Here is a 25,416-nt window from a genome sequence, read left to right on the forward strand (position 1 = left end):
GCTATCAATTTCACAAGCCTTTGCCCATAACTGTCACTGCCACCCCAAATTCTCCACGATCCGAACCATTGATAGCTTCACTGTCACCGCCACCCTAAATTCTGCTCCTCTCTGCTGTTGCCATTAACCATCGCATCTACAACGTCCGATTTCACCACTGCCAGCACCAGTTCCGGTACCACAACCGCCGGATCAAATCGAACCTCCGCCACCTCTTCTCCAGTAACACTGGAGCTGATCGATTCGATTACAGCACTTGTTCCAACCATAGGTCTGAATCAGTAGATATTTCTATATACGGGAAACCGACCTTTGTACTCTTAAAATTAGATTTCTATTTGTATTTCCACAGGATATGGTGTATTTTCTGACGATCTCGAGACCCGCCTTGAATGTATTCTACATTTTTGAATGTAGTATTTATGTATTCTGAAGGAGATTTTTTTGAGAAACTAGATGTATTTGACTAATTTCTATTCGATTCTTAAATGTATTTGATTGTTTTTGCTCAGATCTGAGTGTATTCGTCTAGCCGGATACATTCAACTATAGTCGAATACATTTAACTTTGCGACGCCAGTGGCGATCTTGCTGATTGGAGCTCGAATACATTCAAATACAGCCAAAACAAAAGGATATATCAATATATCAATACAGTAAAATACACAGCTCCGTTGTGTATTTAAATGTACTGAAACACAATCATTTTAAATCCACATGTATTCAGAGAAATTAAAGTTGCATGTATTCAAATATAGTCAAATATACATGACATCAGATACGATTGGATACAACTGAATAGTGTATCCAAATACAATCAAATACACTCAAATACACGCGAATTGCCTAAATGTAGCTATGAACCGCAATTAAGGAAAAGGTAGCTATGGACAGTTAAGTGCTCCTAAAATGTAGGTATTGTGTAAGTTGTCCTTATTTGTTTGTGGTGCTAAAAGCATGCTAGGCTCATATATATATATATATATATATATATATATATATATATATATATATATATATATATATAGGATGCTATATATTACTCCATCCGATGTTATATATTACTCCATCTGTCCCAATTTAAGTGTCTTACTTTTCTTTTTTGTCTGTCCCAAAAAGAGTGCCTCTTTCTATGTTTAGTAAGTTTTGGCAAGCTTTAGACCATAAAATTTAAATGACTACACTGTTCAAGATAAATTTTGCTAGCAGAAAATAAATAACTGTAATCACAAAACAAATGTGAGAAAAAAATCATTTTATTGATATTTTTGTGAGTACAACTCTGGATGTATCCTTTGATTTTAATATCAGTATTGTTCGTCTTGATTCGAGGGCCAATGTAGCGTCGTTCTCGAATGAAGAATGGACTTTTGTTGATGTGTTGAATCTTCGAAGAACTTTGAGCAGCACTTTGGATTGTTCTTGAGGGAAAATGTCTCTCGAACTCTCCTTCTTATTGAAGACCTTTGGAGAAGACTTATGTAGATGTTGTTGCTCTCCTCTGCTTCTAGTCAAGAAGATATGCAACTTTCAAGATGTCTTCAAAAAGGAATATGTGACCCCTTTATATAGGTACGAGCAAGAGCTTGGGGGTATTTTGGTCCTCAAGTAATTCTAGCGGACCTTGGGCTAGAAAGATGTGGGTTGGGCTCGTCTTATAGAGACCCAATTTAATGGACTAACCCAATGTAATTTAGATTTCATTCAAGTCATGTAATCTTGACATAAATAATTAGTTTGAATTTATTAACCAAAATTTGACCTGGTTAACATGTCAATAACTTAGAATTTAATCCAAATTTTTGTGTGGATTAATTCAATTAAAATTTCGATGTCTACATACACATATATTTAATTTAAGACCACAAGATTCAAAAATCTCTCTTTATTTCTTAAACTCCATGTCCATCAAACTAAGACACTTAAAATGAGACGGAGGGAGTACTAATATATACTAGAATGTAAACTCAATTTATCTAATTGTTGTAACTCCATTAGTGCCTTCGTGGATTTCAACTAAAATCTTAAATTTGCTTTTAATTCTTATGTAGAAGGTCTCTAAGTTTTGTTCCATTTTATAATGTTATTAGCGTAAACAAAATATCCTACATTTTTTTCGAAATAGTTTTATCTAGAAATTTGTCTATTACAAATTAAAAATTGTGATTACTATTGATATAATTCATCATCAAAAAAGTTCAAGAGTCGCAACTATATTACATTAACATGTATTTTGGAATGCTGAAATACAACAGTTTATAATATCAAATAAAATATTAAGATAAAAAGGGGTGCACTTTTAAAATGACACGTTTGTTAGCATTTGCTTCACGCAAATGAGTGTTATATTATGGATTATGTATTTGTAATCTATTGTTTTAGTTCGAGAAAATAGCATGCATTAATTAAATACTGTTGTATTTGATTTTTAAACCAAGTTATAGTGGTTTCAGCTATTAGGACCAAATGGACCATATTAGTCTTTTAGATTTTCAAAGAGGTAATATCTCATATGATCACTCAACTAAGGATAGTTTACTCAGAAAGTCATTCAACTTTGTTTTCAAACCCAAAAGTCACTTAAATATTGGTATTTCACTTAGATGGTCATCAAACCTATTTAAATGATTTTTTTCATTAAATTTTGCTGACATGAAATTTTTATTTAAAGCCAATTTTTTAAGAAATAAAAAAAAATACTCATTTTAACTATTTTATTGACCCGCCCCGCTTAACTCGACCCCCTAAAAATATATTGACCAAGAGCCAACTGATAGACTTGCATAAATTAAAAAAATATGTATCGGAAAATCAATATCTTAATTGACCCATAGTAATCTAGTTTACCTTTGAATTACTACAGATTGTAGACGTTTCTTTTGTCATTATGTGTTATCGAGTTTACCACTTTATAAAATAAGCCAACATAGATTGATTGTCATCAGCTTATCAAGATTAATAATGATAAACATATAAGCATATTACTGAACTGAAGGTGATTATTTAACGTCATAGACGAAGGATGGGAGTTAATATTTCTTTTTATTATATTGATACAATAATATATTTAAACTTTATTGTACTCATTTTAAAGATACTCAAAATACTCATTTTAAAATTTATTTTAATTGACAAACTTTATTTTAAAGAGACTCATTTTATAGTAAGTTAATAAGTTACATTAAGATATTTTAGAATTTAAAATAATAACACCTCTGTGTTTATGGATAACGTTTTGTTATTTTATCAATTAGTTGCTTTATTATTTTTAAATGTAAAATGTTAATCTTAAAATTTTGTAAAAAAAAAATAAAGTGAAGGGAAAAAAACTGAAAGCCCCATCTTGAATAATGGAGGTAATTAAAGAGACTAAAGATACAGGAGGAAAAAAGGATTTTTTTTTTAAAATTTTTTTATTTTTTAAAAAAGGTCCTTCAGTTCCTTAATGCCACGTAGCATAGAGAGCTATGGGCCTTGTGAAAGTGATGGATGAGATAAGCAAAATGGCAATTTAGAAAATATTTGTACTGTAGCTTCCCTTTAACCCAATCACTTTACTCCATTTTAAGTGAATTTACTAAAATAGCCTTGTAAGTGCTAGGCAGTTGAAACCAACATTTATATAATATAGAAAATTCGAGTGGGTTATACAAAAACTTGAAGACTTGTTGAGAGTGTATACCATTGTCTTGTGTAGTCATTGGGGTGATTAATTATTTCCCATTGCACTGTGTCACGACCCAACCTGGCCATGGCGGTAATTCGGTGCTAACCCTCCCGGCACCTCTTATCGTACATTCACATTTTCATCTAGGTGAGCCACATAGCTTAATCATACTTTCTATCCATCATTCATGCTAATGTCATTGGGCAACAATACATTTATATCACCATCAACAACTATGCCCATATCAATGTACATAATCCAACGGGGCTATCAAAATGATATACAAAATATAAGCTGACAAGGCTTAAAACACCTAACCATATACACATGTCTACGAGCCTCTAAGAAGAGTATGTCACATCATATAGGCGGGACAGGACCCCTCCATGCCCATAAGTATGTACACAAAAGAATATACCAAAAGCCGTAGCAACTCCGAATGAAATGGAGCTCGCTACGTAGTCCACGAGTAATAAAGCTATGGATCAAGCTGTCTCCCGGCCACTTGCGGGGTGGCCTTGAACGTTCACAAACAAAAGGACGTCGCACGAATAATGTACCGAGTATGTAAAGTATCAACATAAGACTTAAGAGACATAAGAAAATAGCATAAGATGGAAGGTAGTAGAACTATCGTCATAAACACTTACTTGCCTTTCATAGGGACCTTCCATTTCTAATGCGTGTTTGTGTGCATACACATGTACATATACATACATCCATATCCGTATCCGTATTCGTATTTATATCCATATTCATATTCATAGCTATATTCATGACTTAGGACCATGAAGGTTCGGTGATTCACATACCGGCCACATGCTCGGTGCAATACATTCTACCAAGGCTCGGTGTTAATCCGTACCCGAGTTTGCGGTGGTGTGCGCGCAATACATATCATACTCGGCCATATAAGCTCGGTGTTACATAATAGTCATACATAGACACATATACATAAGAGCCCATAAGCATTTTCGACATCATTACTATCGCCATTTCATTACATCTATCCTTAGAGGATCACCCATCATATAAGGAATTTAGTAGAATCGTAAACATAACGAGAATCATGAGCTTTAGTAGCTTTAAAGATAGAATCATTTGGAGGACATTATCGACTCATGAAAGGATAGATATATAGCCAAGGAACCATGCCTTATTGAAAGAAGGGTTAGCCTTACATACCTTTTAGTTTAGCTATTCTATCACTTGAACGTTCTCCTTCAATACTCGTTTTACCTTCATTAGAGTTTATACCAGCATTAGATAATCGATAGCTTAGCATACTTGACTAAAGCTAGAGAAAATTGGGCAGCATCTCTTTTGTTTACAAATTTCTCCATATCATATATCAACTCCCAAATGTCTATAACAACACTCACAACATCATAAGCAATAGTCTTTATTTACCTACATTATCCATATTTCCCAATTCACTTCAAATCATCCATATCCATGGTCATAGCACACTATTGCATTCACTCATGTACAATGTCTATCCCATGTTCTTAATATTATTTATAACATAAGTATAATCACAACATATCAAGAATCCTGACTCATTCCAAATTACTACTCAAAAATGCAACTATTCTCACATTCATGACCCATTTTCTATCTCCTTCTACAATCCAAGTCTTTCAACCTATAAATACCTTAAACAACATGGAATGACCATAAAACTTACCTTAGATGGTGTAGGAATGGACTTTGGGTGGAAACACTTCACTTGAGCAAAACCCTAGTTCCACTTCCACATGGATTTCTTGTCTTGGATGAACCTTAATGAGTTTCTTGCACTTGATTCTCTTGGTTTGATGAAGTTGATCATCAATTTCTCTTGAGTTCTTGTGGAAAAGGTGTGGAGAAATATTCTAGAGAGTTCTTGAGAGAAGGGGAGTGAGAATGAAATGAAATGAACTTGGGTCCTTTATATTAATTTAGAACCTGTCTCGACTCAGTTCTACGGACCAACATACGGTCCGTATAATTTATATGGACCGTATGTGTGGTTGTAGATTTGGTCCGGTGAAGGCTGCCATTCTGGGCGCGTAACATACGGCCAGTATAATTTATACGGCCAGTATGTTGGACCGTATAATGCCTAGCTCTTCCGAAACTCAGTCTTGTCGACTCGTTCGATCTCCAATCCTTATGGAACCTTCTTAACACTTATTTAACACCTCGTTAACAAACTAGGGGAACTCTTCCCCAGGATATCATTAAGTCATCATTAACTTGTTACTCGTAAATCCTTTCCGATACATGACGTATACCTTGCCTTTCTTGGCAAACTTTCTTCTCTTACCTTGAATGTCTTTGAAATCTCAATTAGGATCATCAAATGCTATTTCTTACTTATTAAAACATCGTATACTTTGTACCCTTCGTTAGTCTATTCACTGTGCATCAACGGAAAATTTTTCGAGGTGTAACATTCTTCCCCCCTTACGAACATTCGTCCTCGAATGTTGAGCGCTTGGGATTTCTACGAAAATTTCGCCAGAGTTTCCCCTGTAATATGGCGCTACCATCTTGTCACAACAGCCCATAATAACAATGCCTCACAGGGCCACAACATCATAGCAATAAAGTTTAGCCACACATGGCCCAAATGCATGAAAAGGAAAACATACATACCTCATGATCTTGATGTCTCATCTTGGATCTCTTCCGGGGGTTGAAATAAGTGTGGGTACTTGGACTTCATATTTTCTTCCGCTTCCCAAGTCATTTTTTCTCGGTTGTTGTTTCTCCACAAAACCTTAACTGAGGCCACTTCTTTGTTTCTAAGCCTTCGTACTTGCCTATCTAATATGGCAATAGGTACCTCTTCATATGTCAACTTTTTCGTCACTTGAACATCATCTATTGGTACTATTCTAGTATGATCTCCGACACACACTTACGGAGCATTGAGACATGGAAAACCGGATGGTCGACTAGAAATCAGGAGGTAGATCTAATTTGTAAGCCACTTCTCCTACCTTGCGTATAATCTCATAAGGCCTAATGTACCAGGGAATAAGCTTCCCTTTTTTGCCAAATCTCATAACGCCTTTCATTGGCGACACCTTTAAGAATACCCAATCTTTCACTTGGAACTCTAAGTCCCTTCGACGATTATCTGCATAGGATTTTTGACGACTCTGAGCTGTCAACAATCGATCATGTATAAGCTTGACTTTCTTTATAGCTTGTTGGACTAAGTTCGACCCTATTAATTTTGGTCTCCCCTACTTCGAACCACCCAATTGGGGATCTGCACTTTCGCCCATATAAATCCTTATACGGTGCCATTTGGATGCTAGAATGATAACTATTGTTGTAAGCAAATTCAATGAGCAGTAAATGATTATCCCAACTACCTCCAAATCCTCGTATACATGCCGTAGCATATCCTCAAGGGTACGAATGGTACGTTCGGCTTGTCCATCGGTCGTGGGTGAAATGATGTACTAAAACTCACGAGAGTCACCAAACCTTTTGGAAAGATTTCCAAAAATTGGCTGTAAATGAGTCCCTCTATCGGAGATAAGATCCGGAACAGTGAAGTCACACTATTTCTTTAACATAAAGCTTTGCATAATCTTTTGCCACATATGTAGTTCGATCTGGTAAGAAATGAGCTGACTTCGTGAATCTATCCACAATCACCCATATAGAATCATACTTACGTCGAGAACGGGGTAAGCCTGTAATGAAGTCCATGTTAATTACTTCCCACTTCCAAGTTAGAATTTCTATAGCTTGCAACAATCCGCCCGGCTTTTGGTGCTCGATTTTCACTTGTTGATAGTTGGGACATTGAGCTACAAATTTTGCTATATCCTTCTTCATCCCACTCCACCAATATATATATTTATGATCATGATACATTTTTGTTGCTCCTAGCTGGATAGAATAACGGGAATAATGAGCTTCTCTCAATATTTGGTGGCGTAATCCTGCCACATCAGGAACACATAATCTGCCTCGGTATCGGAGAACTCCATCTCCTGAGATCTCAAATGATGACTTCTCCTTCTGAGGGAGTGTATCTCTATAATGAATTAGCATGGGATCTTCGTATTATCGCTCCTTCACTTCCACTACTAGCGACAGAGGCTGAATTCTGAATGGTAGCTCCCATGCTACCTGAGTCCATTACTCAAACTCCTAGGCTAGCTAACTGCTGGAGCTCACGAGCCATTTCTCTTTTCTCTGGCCGAACATCATACAAACTTCCCATAGATCTACGGCTAAGAGCATCAGCCACAACATTCGCCTTTCCGGGGTGATACAGGATATCAACATCATAGTCTTTTAAAAATTCCAACCATCGTCGTTGCCGTAAATTTAACTCTTTCTGCTTGAGGATATACTGAAGGCTCTTATGATCGGTATAAATATCAACGTGGACACCGTATAAATAATGTCTCCACATCTTCAATGCATAAATCACTGCAACCAATTCAAGGTCATGGGTTGGATAATTTTTTTCATGTTTTTGTAATTGCCTTGAAGCATACGCAATCACCTTACCATGTTGCATCAACACACAGCCTAGCCCACTGCTTGAAGCATCACAGTAAACAACATAACCTTCCGCTCCCTCTGGCTAGGCTGTGTGTTGATGCTTTAAGCATTGGGCTAGGTTGTGTGTTGGCTCCCGTAGAGTTGAAAGAGTTAAAGGAGCAATTAAAGGACTTACTTGAGAAAGGCTTTATTAGGCATAGTTCTTCCCCGTGGGGAGCACCCGTATTGTTTGTTCGAAAGAAAGATGGCTCCTTGCGAATGTGCATTGACTATCCAAGAATCGAATAAGGTGACGATTAAGAATAAATATCCTCTTACGATGATTGATGACTTATTTGACCAATTACAAGGCGCCAAATGGTTTTCAAAGATAGATTTGAGATTCGGGTATCATCAAGTGAGAGTTAGGGAGAAAGATATCCCTAAGACGACCTTCGAATAAGATATGGCCATTTTGAGTTCCGAGTAATATCATTTGGGCTAACTAATGCATCGGCGGTCTTTATGGATTTGATGAACAATGTTCGTGTGCCCTTCCTAGATTTATTTGTGATTGTATTCATCGACGATACCTTGGTGTATTCTAGGTCGGCGAACATGCGGATCAATTGCGTACTGTCCTTAGAGTTCTTCAAACTCGAGAGTTATTTGCCAAGTTTTCTAAGTGTGAGTTTTGGTTGAACTCAGTGACATTTTTAGGGCATATTGTTTCAGTCGATGGTATTTGGGTAGATAGCCAAAAGATTGATGCCGTGAAGACTTGGCCAAGGCCCACGACTCCTACGGAGGTTCGTAGTTTTCTGGGCTTAGCGAGTTATTACGGGAGATTTGTAGAAGGCTTTTCTTTATTTATGCACCGCTCACAAAGGCCCGAATCTTAGAAGTTTCGATAGACGGATGCTTTGCAGACGTGGGTTCCAAAATTTCTAAAGGATAGCATGAATCACTGCAGCCATTGAAGCTTTGCTGATTTCTGGGTCAGCCATTGAGCTAAAGGATAGCATGAATCACTGCAGCCATTGAATCCTTTAGCTCGATAGGCCGGCCAATCAGCCAACTGATAGGCTGCTTGTTGATTAAATGCCCCATGCTTTATTGTGGAACCTACGTTAACGAAGCATCACATCTGTGAAACTTTCTTGATTTAAGATTATTTGTGAGTAGTGCATAAATAAAGCCTTCTACAAATCTCTGGCAATAACTTTGCTAAGCCCGAAGATATGAACCTCACGTAGGAATAGGCCTTGGCCAAGTCTTCCACGGCATCGATCTTTTAGTATTTTGACCTTATCTGACAAAACAATATTAAAAATGTCCTTTGAGTTCAACAAAACTCACACTTAGAAAATTTGGCAAATAACTCTCAGTTTGAAGAACTCAAGAGATACGACATGATGATAAAACGTGTTACCTCGAACTAGAAGCCCAGTATCGTCGATAATCACAAATAAATCGATTTGAACTGAATTTTTGTTCATCAAATCCATAAAGGCGATTCTTAGTTAGCAAATATTACTTTCAACTCAAAATGGCCATATCTTGTTGCGAAGGGGCATCTTAGAATATCTTTCTCCACCTTCTCGCTTGATGACCAGTCTGAAATCTGCTTGAAAACCATTGCTCTCTTATAAGATGCATTCACATTTTCATCTAGGTAGACACATAGCTTAATCATACTTTCTATCCATCATTCATGCTAATCTCATTGGGCAACAATACATTTATATCACCATCAACAACTATGCCCATATCAATGTACATAAGCCAACGAGGCTATGAAAATGATATACAAAATATAAGCTGACAAGGCTTAAGACACCTAACCATATACACATATCTACGAGCCTCTAAGAAGAGTATGTCACATCATATAGGCGGGACAGGACCCATCCATGCCCATAAGTATGTACACAAAAGAATAGATACCAAAAGCTGTAGCTCCGCTACGTAGTCCTTGAGTAATAAAGCTATGGATCAAGCCTATCTCCCTGGCCACCTGTGGGCATGACACAGCGTTCACAAATAAAAGAACGTCAGTACAAATAATGTACTGAGTATGCAAATCATAATCAATATCATTAAAGAAGCATAAGAGATAACACAAGAAAATAGCATAAGATGGAAGGTAGTAGAACTATCGTCATAAACACTCACTTGCCTTTCATAGGGACCTTCCATTTCTAATGCGTGTTTGTGTGCATACATATGTACATATACATACATCCGTATCATTATCAAGTATTCATATTTATATCCATATTCATATTCATAGCATGCAGGCCATGAAGGTTCGGTGGCCTATACCAGAAGCTGTAAGCGAGGCTCGGTGATTATACATACTGCACGAAAGCCTGCAGAGGCTCGGGGGTTATGAAACTTATTTGCGGTGGTGTGCGCGCAATACATATCATACCCGGCAATATAAGCTCGGTGTTACATAATAGTCATACATAGACACATATACATAAGAGCCCATAAGTATCTTCGACATCATTACTTTCGTCGTTTCATTACATCTATCTTGGGGATCGCCCCGTAAATATAAATTTAGTAGAATAAATAAACATAACGAGAATCATGAGCTTTAGTAGCTTTAAAGATAGAATCTTTTGGAGGACATTATCGACCCATGAAAGGATAGATATATAGCCAAGGAACCATGCCTTATTGAAAGAAGGGTTAGACTTACATACCTTTTCATTTGGCTATTACATCACGCCAACGTTCTCTTGATGCTCCGTTCACCTTCGTTAGAGTTTATCTTAACAATCGGATAGTCGATAGCTTAGCATACTTGACTAAAGCTAGAGAAAATTAGACAGCATCTCCTTTGTTTATACAACTTTCTCCATATCATATATCAACTCCCAAACGTCTATAACAACACTCTCAAACATCATAAGCAATAGTCTTTATTCACCTACATTATCCATATTTCCCGGTTCAAAACAAATCATCCATATCCATGGTCATAGCACACTATTACATTCACTCATATACAATGTCTATCCCATGTTATTAATGTTATTTAAAACATAATTATAATCACAACATATCAAGAATCCCGACTCATTGTTAGTTTCCCATATTCATGTATTAGAAGGAACGGAGAATGCATGTGTAGGAATTGGATATTTGGGATGGAATTCTAGGATGGTATTTATTGTGTGATTTGTATGTTCGAGCTTGTGGCCTGTAGATTCTTTTGGTTGCTTGATTTGGTTTTCGTAAGTATCTGTGGATTTTATGTGACTTGGGAGTAGTGGGTGATACCTATTTTCTGTGTCTCACGATGAGTATTTCTATAATATGTGATTAAGTGTGTTATGCTATTAATAGTGAATCTAGTTGATAAATGGAAGGATAAAATGTACTAACGGTTGCGATTGAGTTCTAGACTGAGTAGGAATGAATGCCTTATGAGTAGGAGGTGAATTTACTTGTACTAAGCTGATAGGCTATTAAAGGAAGCACGGTAATATTGTATCACGGCTGATTTGATCTATTGTGTTGGCTTGATGCCACGAGTGAGTAATTAGCATTTAGAATTGTTGTTACCACTTGTTTGTGTTATGGTGGTACCTTAATTTGATGTTGATACGTGGGTAGAATTCCGTATTGTCACACCCCGATCTCACTAGGGTGTGATGGGCACCCTCGTAATGTCGGTTAGAAGCCGAGCGAACCCACCGACTCTTACTACGGCATCGATTTTTTTTTTTTGAATCTCACGTCAAGTATACACAATAAAGATCTTTCGAAACATTCTTTTTTGTTGCTTTTAAATCAAATAAAATATGTAACCGTACAAAACTTGTATCATAATACAAATCGACTCCGAAACCCTCGACCGCCAATCGCAAAGTCTCTAACTTCAAACAAGACATCATGGCATAGCACGGCGACTCGGTGACGACACCTTAACAAATGGAGTTTGCCAACTTCGCCGGGAACATCTTCTATAATGGCGTCGATCATCTTGGGTGCTCGCGCGGCATGAAACGCCCCCGAAGAAAAGGGGTCGGTACGGCATTGTCGAGTATGTAAGGCATGAATAGTAACATAATAGGAGATATAGCGATGAGTAGCAACATAGTAAAAACTGTACTCAAGTGTAATAACAGAATGGAACTGTAAAACATATCATGTGCTGTAAACGTAGTCTGTACATCTGAGTGCCTCTTAAGGCAGAATTATGCATGCTCACCTTTACCGTTAAACATACATGCATCCATAACCGGTCTGACTTACATAATATCATTAGCCCGCGTCCGGGCCTCCCGCGTCCGGGGTAAATATCTCTTGCAGCGCCACTAGTGGGGGTCGTGCCCGGCCGAATAGGCCAGTGTGATCATACGCCGCCACACGCTTACCGCGATGGTGGTCATGCCCGCTACAGGCCGGTGTAGTCATGGTAGTCGTGCCGACCTGCTCTAGGCCGGTGTAGTCGGGGGCGCCCACTACGGCTACCGCAAAGGGTGGTCATGCCGACCCTCTAGGCCGCGCGTGACATCCATCACGAGTACGCATTGGAGCCCAATCAAAAGCTATAACTTTATCGGAGTGACGTAAGGTCGGAAACCTCCGATTACTTTATAGAATAGTCATGGGCGCTTTGTCTCACCTTGAAGGAACAATTATAAGGCGAGGCCATCAATCAAGGATAACACCACGGGAAAACATAAAACAGGGTCATAACCTATCATTTCACATACTTGGAAACCTTTAAATTAGTCATTATCTAAAAATAGCTTAACGTTTCATATCGTTGTATTCGTAGTAAGAACATATCCGTGACACATTCTCCATATACTTTTTCTCATATCTGGCATCATCATTATCATCATAGAACCATAGTCGTCGTTTTAGTCATTAAGACCTTTAATATTGTAAAACTTGGTTCTTGGAGAGAGAGAAAAATGAATATTTTAGAAACATTTATAAACTTTCAAGAAGAAAAATCGTGCTTTGAAATCATAACTTCTAACCTTTGAAAATAAGGACATTATGGGAGCGTTTATAAGATTACATCATATGATTCATGCCATAGAAAAAAGGGCTTAGCCTTAACATACCTGCGCCGCGCCTTACTAGCTACGCTTGTTCGTCCAAACTTGATAGTCTACATGCAAGAGAATTCATCCATTCATTAGTTTCATTATCATATACTTGCCTTAACCTTTCAAACGCATTCACTTATATTCCGCCATTTTAATTTCGGACACCTCCTTATAAACATACCACCCCCGAGAATCTAACTCAGCCAAATTTTAATCAACGATATCCCGGGAATTCAACCCGGCCAAACCAACAACAATACCACAATTATTCTAGCAACACTTCAATATTCAATTCAATTCAATTCGCATGATATTCCGTCGAATCAATCGACATACTACTTCACCCGAAACCTTCAAATTTAACAACAACCATACATTTCATTATCATCTATATTCATTAACTTCAACCACATTCTTCATTCAACGTCACATGATCCATAACGACAAGAACTAGAATATCGAATTACATCAATTGACACTAACTTACCAAAACACCTATTTCGACCATAATCACTCCTTACATGTCTTCATGCATTTTCATCCATCTCTAAACAATATAACAACAACATAACAACCAAAGTACTAAATAGAATTGCTTCATTTTTCTTCTACACCACACAAGGACCACACGCCAACACCATAAACACCAACTCATGGTTTTCATTCATTTTACATTATGGAATTCACAACACAACAATCAAACTTCTAAAATAAAATTAATTCATCATTTCTACACAACACCTACTCCATTCGGCCAACACCATGCATGCACATACTTTATGAATTTCATTCATTTCTTCAACCTACAACATATATGAACCATCCACAACACTCAAAAGAGATGAAACCTTACCTTTTCTTCAACTTCCCACTTGGTGTAGGATTGGTGCATGACACCAAACATCCTTCTACTTGCTTCAACACTTGCACCATGTTGTAGAGGATCTTCAATTTGATAGGAAAACTAGGAGGAAAAAAATATTTTTCTTGCTCTCTCCCTCATGGCACCCATTCGGCCAAGGCATGGCCGAATGGTCCTTCCATTTTTTTTTTCTTTCTTTCTTTCTTGCTTTCTTTCTCTCTTTGCTAAAATATGACTGCCCCTCTCTTATATATATACATATTGCATGCATGTGAGGGGCACATGCCCCCTCTCTAGATTTTTCTTTTCTTTTTTCTCTTTCTTTTATTTTCTAGAATCCTCCTCCATTTTTCTTGAAATTTCCTTAAGTAAAAAGATGACTTCTTTGTCATCATTTTCATCTTTTCTTCTTTTTTTTTTCGGCCACATGGCCTTTTTCAAGACATTTCTTGAGCACTCGTGAAATGACCATTTTGCCCCTAGCCTTTCCACATTATTCCCATGATGCCACTTTGCGAATTTCCTTTTTTTTTCGCCTCAACCTTTCTCAATATTCCATATCAACAATATTCCTAAATAATATTAATAACCCACTTGCGCATTAAAATAGTTTTGGAAAACGATCTTACCTTCCACATTCCACGACTTCTTCGAAATGTCCGTGTTACATCCCAAGATTTTTGCATATTTGGGAAGTTTGGAATAATCTTTGCCCGTAAGAAATAAGGCCACATTTGGATCTTACCCAAGATGAATACGCCTGGGCTATGAAAACATTGGTGCGGAATTATTGAGGAAGGTTAAGGACAAAATCGGAATTTTGAAATCGTTTCATGAATTACAAAAATTTGGCCAACAATTGGGCGAAAAAAAAAAAAAAAAGAAAAGAGGCCCAAAAATAGTGAGGTGGCTACCAATTGATGCCAAAACCCACCAAGAATTAATAATTTTCCATGTGCCAAATTAATATAAGGTGGAGTGGTTTCAAGAAACTTCAAGAAATTAAAAGAAAAGAAGAGAAAAGAAGAAGCTTTTCGGCTCCAAGAGAAAAAGGAGAAAAAGAAAAAAAAAAATTCTTGGAGCCTTGGTTCTTGATTCAAAAATTTGTTTCTTCTTGGATTCTTATTAAGTTCAAGATTCTCTACAAAGTGATACAAATATCTTGGCAAGAAAGTGCCTCTTTTGGCAAGGAGAACTTATTGGAAAAAGGTATGAATTTTATGTTTTGAGTTATGGAATAAGTTTGTATGTTATAATGATTGGAATGGAATGAGAATTATGGAAATTGTGTTGTGTGTGCATGCGCGTGTGTGTGTGTGAAGAGGGCATGTGGCCGTGTGTGTATATATGTTGTATATTTATGGTGAGTTGAATTATGTGTTGTGTTCTAGTTGTGGCTATGGTGAAATTTATATTGGAAATGAAAGTTGAATGAATTCGGTTGAAGTTGGAAATATATGTGTGTGGCCGTGTGGTATAGACAAGGAAAGGAAAATGATTTGAAGTCCATTTGGTTTGTTAGTTGTGATTTGAAGTCCATTTGGTTTGTTAGTTGTGTTGTTGAGGCACTTATGATGTAAATAAGAGTTGAACGATTTAAGTTGGCATTGGAAGTAGTTGAGTCGCTATGGGAAATTATGTACTTTGATATAGTTTTTATGTAATTATGGAAATGATTTGTTAAAGTGCAAAATGTGATTGTTGTTAATAGTGGAAGACAAAAACGTGTTATGGAAGTTTATGTTGAAAGTTGGAAGCTTTGGATGAATTATGGTTTTCGGTGAAACTTTTGTATGATTTGTGAAATGATGTGAAATGCTTCTGAATTGCGTTTGAATGGTCTTGAATTAGTAAATGAATATGGAAATGTTGATATTAGTTTAAAAGCGTGAAGCTAGAATGGAAGTTATTGCATTATGAAGAAAGTAATACTATTCATGCTAGAATGCGTTTTAATTCGATTATTGATGTGGTTGATGTTGTTGTTGGGTTGGTTGTTGTCATTTAAGCCGAGTTTAATTCTCGGGGATGTTGGATTTATAGGGGAGATCTTTAATTCTTGTAGACAAGTAAGGGCTAAGAATAAACTCCCGAAGGTATATGATTTACATTTGGTAACTTTGACCATTTGCATTAAACGAAACGGGATTTGAGCTTAAGCGAGCATAAGACGTCCGTAAGGTATGTAAAGCTTACCTATTCTTCATATGGCATGTCTGAACCCATTAGGCCGAAAACGGAACCTCGGGGATATTCTGCCTCTTCGAAATCCGAGGTTTGATTTTGCGTACTATTCATTATTGTGTAATTGAACTATAATCCTTATATTTGACTAAAAGAATGCTTACACCTTGGTAACTCTCGCAAATGTATTTGAATCACTCTGAAACTCTTATGGATAACCTTTGGGAGCTTAATGCTTGTAATTTATGTTCGTCGCCGTGACTTGACCCGAGGTGGGCCCGCAAGTCCCGAGGCTTTCCTTATTTGATTCGTTGACTCAGTTCGTATGATATGGAAAGAAAACGTTTGCCTATGACTCTAAAGTCCATTTGAAATGCCCCATAATGATATTTGAACGTTTGTCATTACGAATAATACTAAATTTTCCAAGAATGACCTACGATGTGTTTTTGAGAAGCGATAACTTAAAAACTGCGACTTTTGTATAATTAATTACGATTGACTCGATACTCATTTTGAACCTTCTGATACTAATGTATTTGTATGTAAAAGTATGTGTCGAGTCCTGAAAATTGCTTGTAATCAGCATATGGTTTCTGCACTATTCTGCTCGTGCCAATGGTTATGACTTCGTTCGCGTGCCGGGCCGGTTTGAGATCGTGCGCGTTGTGACAAATTCGCGGTATGATGTGTTACGGTTTCGAGACCTCGCCATAGGGGGTTCAGTTTATGGCGTTTGATGATGTGATATGGCATCGATTTGTTCGATGATTTGATGTGTGTGATATTATGATGTGTTCGGAGATGTACGGAGATTTGAAAACACGGAGTATGATGTGTTGTGGCACCGGCGTCGGGGTGACACGTTCCGAGCCTTATGCATGACTTTTATTTGCATTATTTTTACATTTTGCATTCCGCACGGGTTTGATACGTTACTTATGTCTGTTTTGTATCTTCCGACTCCGGCCATGATTTGGATTCGTATCTCTGCTTTTACATACTCGATTTTTTCCGTATGCGACCCCTTTCTTCGAGGTCGCATTTCATCGCGCGGTACTGTGCGCTCGGTTCCACGATCCTCCAACTTAGGCTTCCCTATTCTCATATTCACGAGTGCTCCCTTGATGGGCCCATATTTGGTATATGTCTTTTGTTATGCATACTTTGTACATTTGTGATTGTTCGGGTACGGCGGGGCCTGTCCGTCATATGTTCGTATGTTTTGTACGTACCTTGTATGTTCGTAGAGAGCTGTAGTCATGGTTGTGGGTCATGGGTCGGTTTGTTCGTATGTGATTCTGTTTTGCGTCCTTAAGCGCCCGAATGCTACTATGGCCGATATGGCCCATATGTTTGTATGTATGTGTGTGTGCGGGCGATGTACATTCCGAGTTTTTGATTTTGATCCGATGATTCGCACGGCGACCGCAGGGACGAAGATTCGTTTACCGTATTTGTATGACGTTTGCTATCGGCTATCGGTACGACTAATGTCCGTTGAATCTGGATATGTCCTAATATGATAATTTGGTTCATAAGTCTGTTTGGGTGCCTAAGTAGGGTACCAGTCACGGCCCACGGGGCTGGGTCGTGACAGTCCGAGCGCACGAAATACGGGCTATAACACGTATGCCTTGTGTAGATACTGATGATGAGTGTTGGCATACCCATGTAGGTATTGGAGACTTTGATATTAGTTGGCGTACTCATGTTGGTACTTGTGACTTTGATATATTGTTGGCGCCCCCATTATTGGTGTTTGTGATTCGGATATATTGTTGGCGCCCATTGTTGGTGTTTGTTATTCAGATATATTGTTGGCGTATCCATTGTTAGTGTTTATGATTCGGATATATTGTTGGTGCACCCATTGTTGGTGCTTGTGATTCGGATATATTGTTGGCATGCCATTGTTGGTACTTGTGGTATTGAGCATGATTATTGATGATGATACATGCATTGCATGCACTCTCATTTTTCATGATACACTGTGGAGATACTGATGATATTTGATGAAACACCTTGATGAGCTGGGCTCGATTTTACTTGAGTGACGTGAGATGGCCGATATCCGATGTTAGTTTCGGAATCGTTGATTGAGTGGCCGATATCCGATGTTAGTTTCGGAATCATTGATTGAGTGAGTGCATAGACTCTACAGGTCCCCCAGGGTGGTGCCAGTGAGAACCCCCCATGGGCAAAGATCCGGGGTTCCATCTGTCTGTTGGGTCAAGATCCGGAATGGGTGGCACTTAACCTTTGTGAGTCACACTGGGTTGTGCTACTGAGGTGTCGATATTTCCATCCGGAGTATATGTGTACACAGCATTAGCATGACATTGCATTGCATTCATACATAATTGCATTGCATTGCATTATATTATGGCTTGTTGAGATGATTTTGGTGTTTACTTGTCGTGTTGGATTCAGATTGATATATTGAGACTTGGCACAATTGGGATTAGATGCTACTTAGGCGATGATGTATACTTGTCTTCAATTATCTGTGACTTTCACTGGTTGGTTGTCTTGTGGATCGCTCGTAGGATCAGTTGTATGTTTGGCCTCTAAAGGATGTCGACTAAAAACGAATGGTATTAATGATACATGATTGTCGTGATATTGTTGTGGATCTGGCTTGTGGTTATTAATGAAAGATGAATGAGTTAAGGGTCTTGGTGTCACATTGTGCGGTAATTAGACGTAGGACTTGATTTAGTTGCTGATCGTGTTTATTTGTGACTTCTTTTACTGATCTGTGTTTCTAACTATTGCCGGTCTATGATACTTACTCAGTACTCATTGATTGTACTGATACTGCTCTTGCTACACCCTTTTCGGGTGTAGAGTGTTTCAGGTGATTGATTACAACCTGTTCGGAGATGCGCGGTGCCTAATCTGAAGACCTCCTCCCACTTCATTCCGGGATGGAGGTTGGGTCTTATAGTGCTGTTGTAATCCGTATCATTTAGTCGCTCTTGTACTAGTCTAGATCAGGTCGTGGGAACTTGAAAAGAGTTTTTATTTATTTAACGGTTGTAAATACTTTCAATATTGGAGTTTATTAGGTAATTGATTTATTTGTTAATCGTACTTAGTTATTGGAATATTCAAATTGTCTTTATTGATTACTGTGTTATTGATTGAGGGTTCGCCTACCGAGGAGGGAAAGGTAGGTGCCAGCGTGATCCTAAATTGGGTCGCGACAGAAATCCGTAAAAGAGAATTCAATGAAAAATATATACGAATAGGAAGGGCGCTTCCAAGAAATAATCTTTAGGATAGTAATTTTCCTCACACTGTGCAAGTGGTTAACGGAAAAGTCCATCCCCGGAATACAATGCCTACTCTGGAAATCAAAGTTGCAATTTTTGATTTCTTCTACCACAAGAATTCAACCCAATAGGAAAGGAGATTTTGGAAGAAGACAACAAGAAAACATGAAGGAAAAATTTAATTGGAAGGACACATTAGTTAATTTACAGAGAGTTTGTACTTTTAAAAAAGGCTTCTACCAAATGCATTTTTATATGCAAATGGGAGACAAGTTGTAATTTGAAATAAGTGAAGCAATGTTAGGGAAGCAACTGTTCACTTAAAGTGAAGCAACACAACAGTCGAAGGCAACGTTGGATACACATTCAACTTAGTATATCCCTTCTCTAGTATTTATTTAAATATTATAATTAAATAATACTTATATATTATTATATATATAATAAATCCCCACTTATTATTTATGTCACGACCCAACCGGTGGGCCATGACGGGCACCCGGAGCTAACCTACCGAGCACCACAAGACATATATGCATCAGATAATCATACCTGAGTGGGCTATAATGCTAACTAATAGATATCATAAGCTGAAAGGGACACAAGCCCAAAAGATGTATACATGCGCAACCGTACTGAACCTCAATATACAAGCCGACAAGGCTATCCAAAAAAGTGATACAACAAGTTATGGACCGAGAAGGTCATAGATCATCTAACTGTGCATATCCGTCTATGAGCCTCTACTGGAGTGCATAACATATTAAGGACGGGCCATGCCCAAATGTACACAAAAGAATCATACCAAGCTGAACTGCAACTCCGGAACAAGTGGAATGCTCCTGCACAAGCGCTGAGAAGACAACCTAAGGGTCTGAACCGTCTCCCTGTCTACCTGCAGGCATGAACACAGCGTTTACAAATAAAAGGACGTCAGTACGGACAAAGTACTAAGTATGTAAGGGATGAGAGTAACATAAGAGAGACATAAGAAAACATAGAGTAGATGAATGCAACCTGTGCGTCTGGACTGCCTCTGTGAGTCAATGATATGCATAAATACTCTGCATGAATGCATGAGGTCATACATATATATATGCGTATATAATGCCTGTCTAGCCTCTGTGGGAATCCCATCGTATCGTATCGGCCTCTGTGGGCATCATCATCATCATATCATCATATGACCAGCTGATCAGGTGGTAGTGCGTATATAACGCCGTCACCTTCCCCATACCCCATATATATATATAATACATAATATACGCGTATATAACGCCTTAGGGGTCTCGGGTCTGTATATGCATATGTATATATGAAATGCAGTGCAATGCAAAACATGTTAAGAGTACAAGTAATTCTAGAGACCATACTAGATCTAAGAAAGACTTTCCGAAGATAACATTATGGAACATGAAACGAATGGATCATCCCTAACTCTAAGAGTTAAACCATTATGGATTAACATTACGTATACGTCTTGTTCATAAGGATCATGCAAAAAATAATGAAAGGGATAGCCTTAACATACCTCATCGACCACTTAACCAATTAACATCTATCCTCCCGAGCTAGAAAATCTATATTCAAAATGATTCACACTAAGGTTAAGTCATTGAAACACTTAAAAGGTCAAACTAAACTAATAGGTGAGCTAGCAAAATTTTGGCAGCATTTCCCCTATATTACCTACTTCCACAAAACTTCATAACAACTCCCAAACATCAATAACAACATCAACAATACCATAGCCAAAGGATTACATTCATATTAGACTCAAATCAATACAAAACTCCCTTTCAAATATAATCCATAGCCATCAACTACAATACAACACTTTATGACCTTTCTACCATGATTCTCTTCACCTTTAAGACTTATTAAACCTCCAAATCAACACAACATAAGTATTAGAGTGAAGAACATACCTTATAGCTTGAAGATCTTCACCTCACACAACTTACTCCAAAGCTTATTCACCACCACTCAACACACTTCTATGAACTAGCCTGAGGTTTTAAAGTTTGATCTTCCCTTGAAATAGTTTGGGATGTTTGTGGATGATTAAATATGGTTGAGAGATATTGGAGAAACACTAGGGATATGTTTTTGGTGAAAAATGAGCCCCAAGTCATGGCCTTTTAATTTATAACAAAAGGGAAAAATTTCGCCGCCTCAATTTCACGGACCTTGAATTATTTCACTGGCCGTGAAACCATTCCAGACACTTCCACCCACTGTCACCATTCGACGGTGGCCAAACACCACTTTCACGGCCTGTGAAATTATTCACGGTCCGTGGAACTACCTTGGTCCAATTTTCCGACGAAACATATTCTTTCCGATTCGTTTGATGTCCAACCTTCATACTCTCTTCCCAACATGTTTAAGGACTTATATAACTCCGACATATACCCATAGTCCTCATACACAACTCCCCAAATAACTTCTCAATACGAACTTACGACAACCGACTTAAGATGAAACTTTAACGTATGCGAAAGACGAGGTGTAACAATTTAATAATAATATGAGGATTCAAAAATGCACAAAGGATATTATTGGGTATTTGTATAACACTTGACTAAAGGTATCTAGCCAGCCATGAACCTTTAGCTTGAATATGAATATAAGATCCATATTCGTATTATACATGAGTTCTTGTTCTGCAACGGCGCCGCCGATTAATATCGGTCTTGCGCTCAATCCTGTTCAGCAAGTACTCTGAGATTCACCACTAAATCCACAGAAAGCGCCTCTCACTTTCTTATTTGCATAGACAGTCTCATCTAGGGTGTCCAAAACCGCTCTGTCACCTCACTTTATAAGCTCGAGACTATTAAGAACAAATTAAAGTTCATCCTTCTTGTTGTGAAGAATCAGTGCATATAGTCAAACATGGGCTTTAAAGGAATAATAATTCATTTATATGTATTATCACCCCCACTATTCCGTGAGTATATTTATGCACTTGAAATGTAACCTCAACGTTAACATTTCTTGGATAATTCTTGGTGACTTATCCTTGAACTCTTAAAATAGGAATTTCTAATTATGACTGGCATTCACATGAAAGAGTAGACGCCATCCAAGATTATCATTATTAAAATGATAATAGCCCAATGTTTCCATGACTACACTGTCTTCTCACATAATAAATATTTAATGAGAAGATCTGTCAATATTTGATTATAAACTACACTTAATATAGTATCACAATAAGAATGATTTATCACTTGTGTGGCCACACTTTATTAATCTGGCCACACTTTATTAATCATTTTCTTCTGTTTTTGTTCTTTCTCAAAAGCTTCTAATGTTTTATTAGCAAGAAAATACTCACCAGAAAACGTACCTTTTTATCACAAGAAATATACTCCCCACGTGATTGTAGTATCTCATTTTTGAAGTGTTGAAAATCTTACGGAAAATATTTGATCACGAACACTGTACGAAATTCTTGAAAGCTTGAGGCATGTCCGAAGACACTATCGTTAAAGATATATCACCCAGTGTAGGTGTATCCCCCATGATTCAACAAGCTCTTCTAGTACAAAACTAGGAGCCTCAACAAGATTTAAGTAATATTATAAATAAAAACTAGCATAATAAGAAAAGCGGAAGAATTTGTCTCTGTCTTCTCTCCCAAAATGAAAAGATTTTATAATATATATTGGAGGAAGACTCAATATGATAGGCTAATTCTTGATATATGAACTCCACAAATGAGAGGACGTTTTCCATAATTCATAAGTGCTTAAGGGATCATCTCCTTTTTAAATGGGTGAAAAAAGGTAACTTTGGTAATAGAATTAGTCACCATTGAAAGCTAAGGATAATTAAAGCTATTTAAGATAGTCAAGAAACACGTTCTATTGATAACCTACAAATAATGGCTCATTATTAAGAGTTTTAATGTCTTCAACGAATAACATAAGTCAATGAGATACTATTGTAGTATGAATGAATTTGGATTTTTTTTGAGATATTACATTTATTTTTTCAACACGAAGTGTTTATCAAATGAGATTGATTCTCTATGAGGAAAACCTTTGGTCATCCTTCAAAATGTCATCACCAATATATATATATATATGTATATATATATATGTATATATGTACGTATATACATATATGTATATATGTACGTATATACACATATCTATATATGTACGTATATACACACATATATATATATACACACACATATATATACATATATATATATATATGTATATGAACTCCACAAATGAGAGGACGTTTTCCATAATTCATAAGTGCTTAAGGGATCATCTCCTTTTTAAATGGGTGAAAAAAGGTAACTTTGGTAATAGAATTAGTCACCATTGAAAGCTAAGGATAATTAAAGCTATTTAAGATAGTCAAGAAACACGTTCTATTGATAACCTACAAATAATGGCTCATTATTAAGAGTTTTAATGTCTTCAACGAATAACATAAGTCAATGAGATACTATTGTAGTATGAATGAATTTGGATTTTTTTTTGAGATATTACATTTATTTTTTCAACGAAGTGTTTATCAAATGAGATTGATTCTCTATGAGGAAAACCTTTGGTCATCCTTCAAAATGTCATCACCAATATATATATATATATATATATATATATATATGTATATATGTACGTATATACACATATCTATATATGTACGTATATACACATATCTATATATGTACGTATATACACACATATATATATATACACACACATATATATACATATATACACACATGTATATATATACATATATACACATATATATATATATATATATATATATATATATATATATATACATATACATATATATATATATATATGTATATATACATATGTGTATATACATATGTGTGTATATATATATATATATATGTGTGTATATACGGAATATATATATATATATATATATATGTGTATATACCATTCTCTAAATACTCATCAAAACTTTAGCTTACTTATTTCATTTCTGAAAGCTTACCGACTGAATGAAAATTTTGAGCTCTTCTAAGCAACTTTTAAAGTTGGTTGTATCACCTTCTCCAATCTCTTTGGATGAAAAAGAAATACTTCATGGTCTTTGCTCAAGCACATTAACATAAGAGACAAATATATCCTTGCAGTAATGAAAATATTCTCAATTACATTGAAATATGAATGTATAATTTCAAGTTTAGAGAAATCACCAAACTCAATTAATGTACATTTCTCTTTTTTCAAGCACACACAATACACTGAGTAAATATATATTATGCTTCTCGCAAGATACATCAAATCCATGATAAACACTTTCAAGTATAAATATGAGTTATCCAATTTAAATATTTCATATCGCTCCACAATTTGAAATTAAACTCCACATAATCTTTATGTAATGGACTAACAAATCACTATAAGCATGTCAACAAAGTAGGCCATCTATTCCAACATTTATGAAAAAAATTCCACAAAAGTCACAATAAATAGAAACTCATAAATAAGTGGAGTTAAGAAAGTAGAATCTGATTTTGTTACTACTTTATTCTTAAATCATCAGCACCTTAACCGTTGCTCTTACTATGGTTGGGCTGCAACTTTTATATGTGAACAACACTTGTTAAAATGTTCTCATGGCTCTTGTTTGTACCATATGTTTGGTACCAAAATATTGGATCCAAATCCCTTCTCTTAATTTGCTACCAATAAAATCTAATTTCCTTGATGACGCCAAATATATTTGGATAGTGAAGTGTTGTATCACTGACTGTCTCTTTTAATTAAGAAATATTAGTCCCATCAAGAAATTGTAAAGAAACAATTTTTTTGTGAGCCAAAATATAAATATCTT

This window comes from Lycium ferocissimum, chromosome 7 (genome assembly GCF_029784015.1).
Source record: "Lycium ferocissimum isolate CSIRO_LF1 chromosome 7, AGI_CSIRO_Lferr_CH_V1, whole genome shotgun sequence".
Lineage (NCBI taxonomy): Eukaryota > Viridiplantae > Streptophyta > Magnoliopsida > Solanales > Solanaceae > Lycium > Lycium ferocissimum.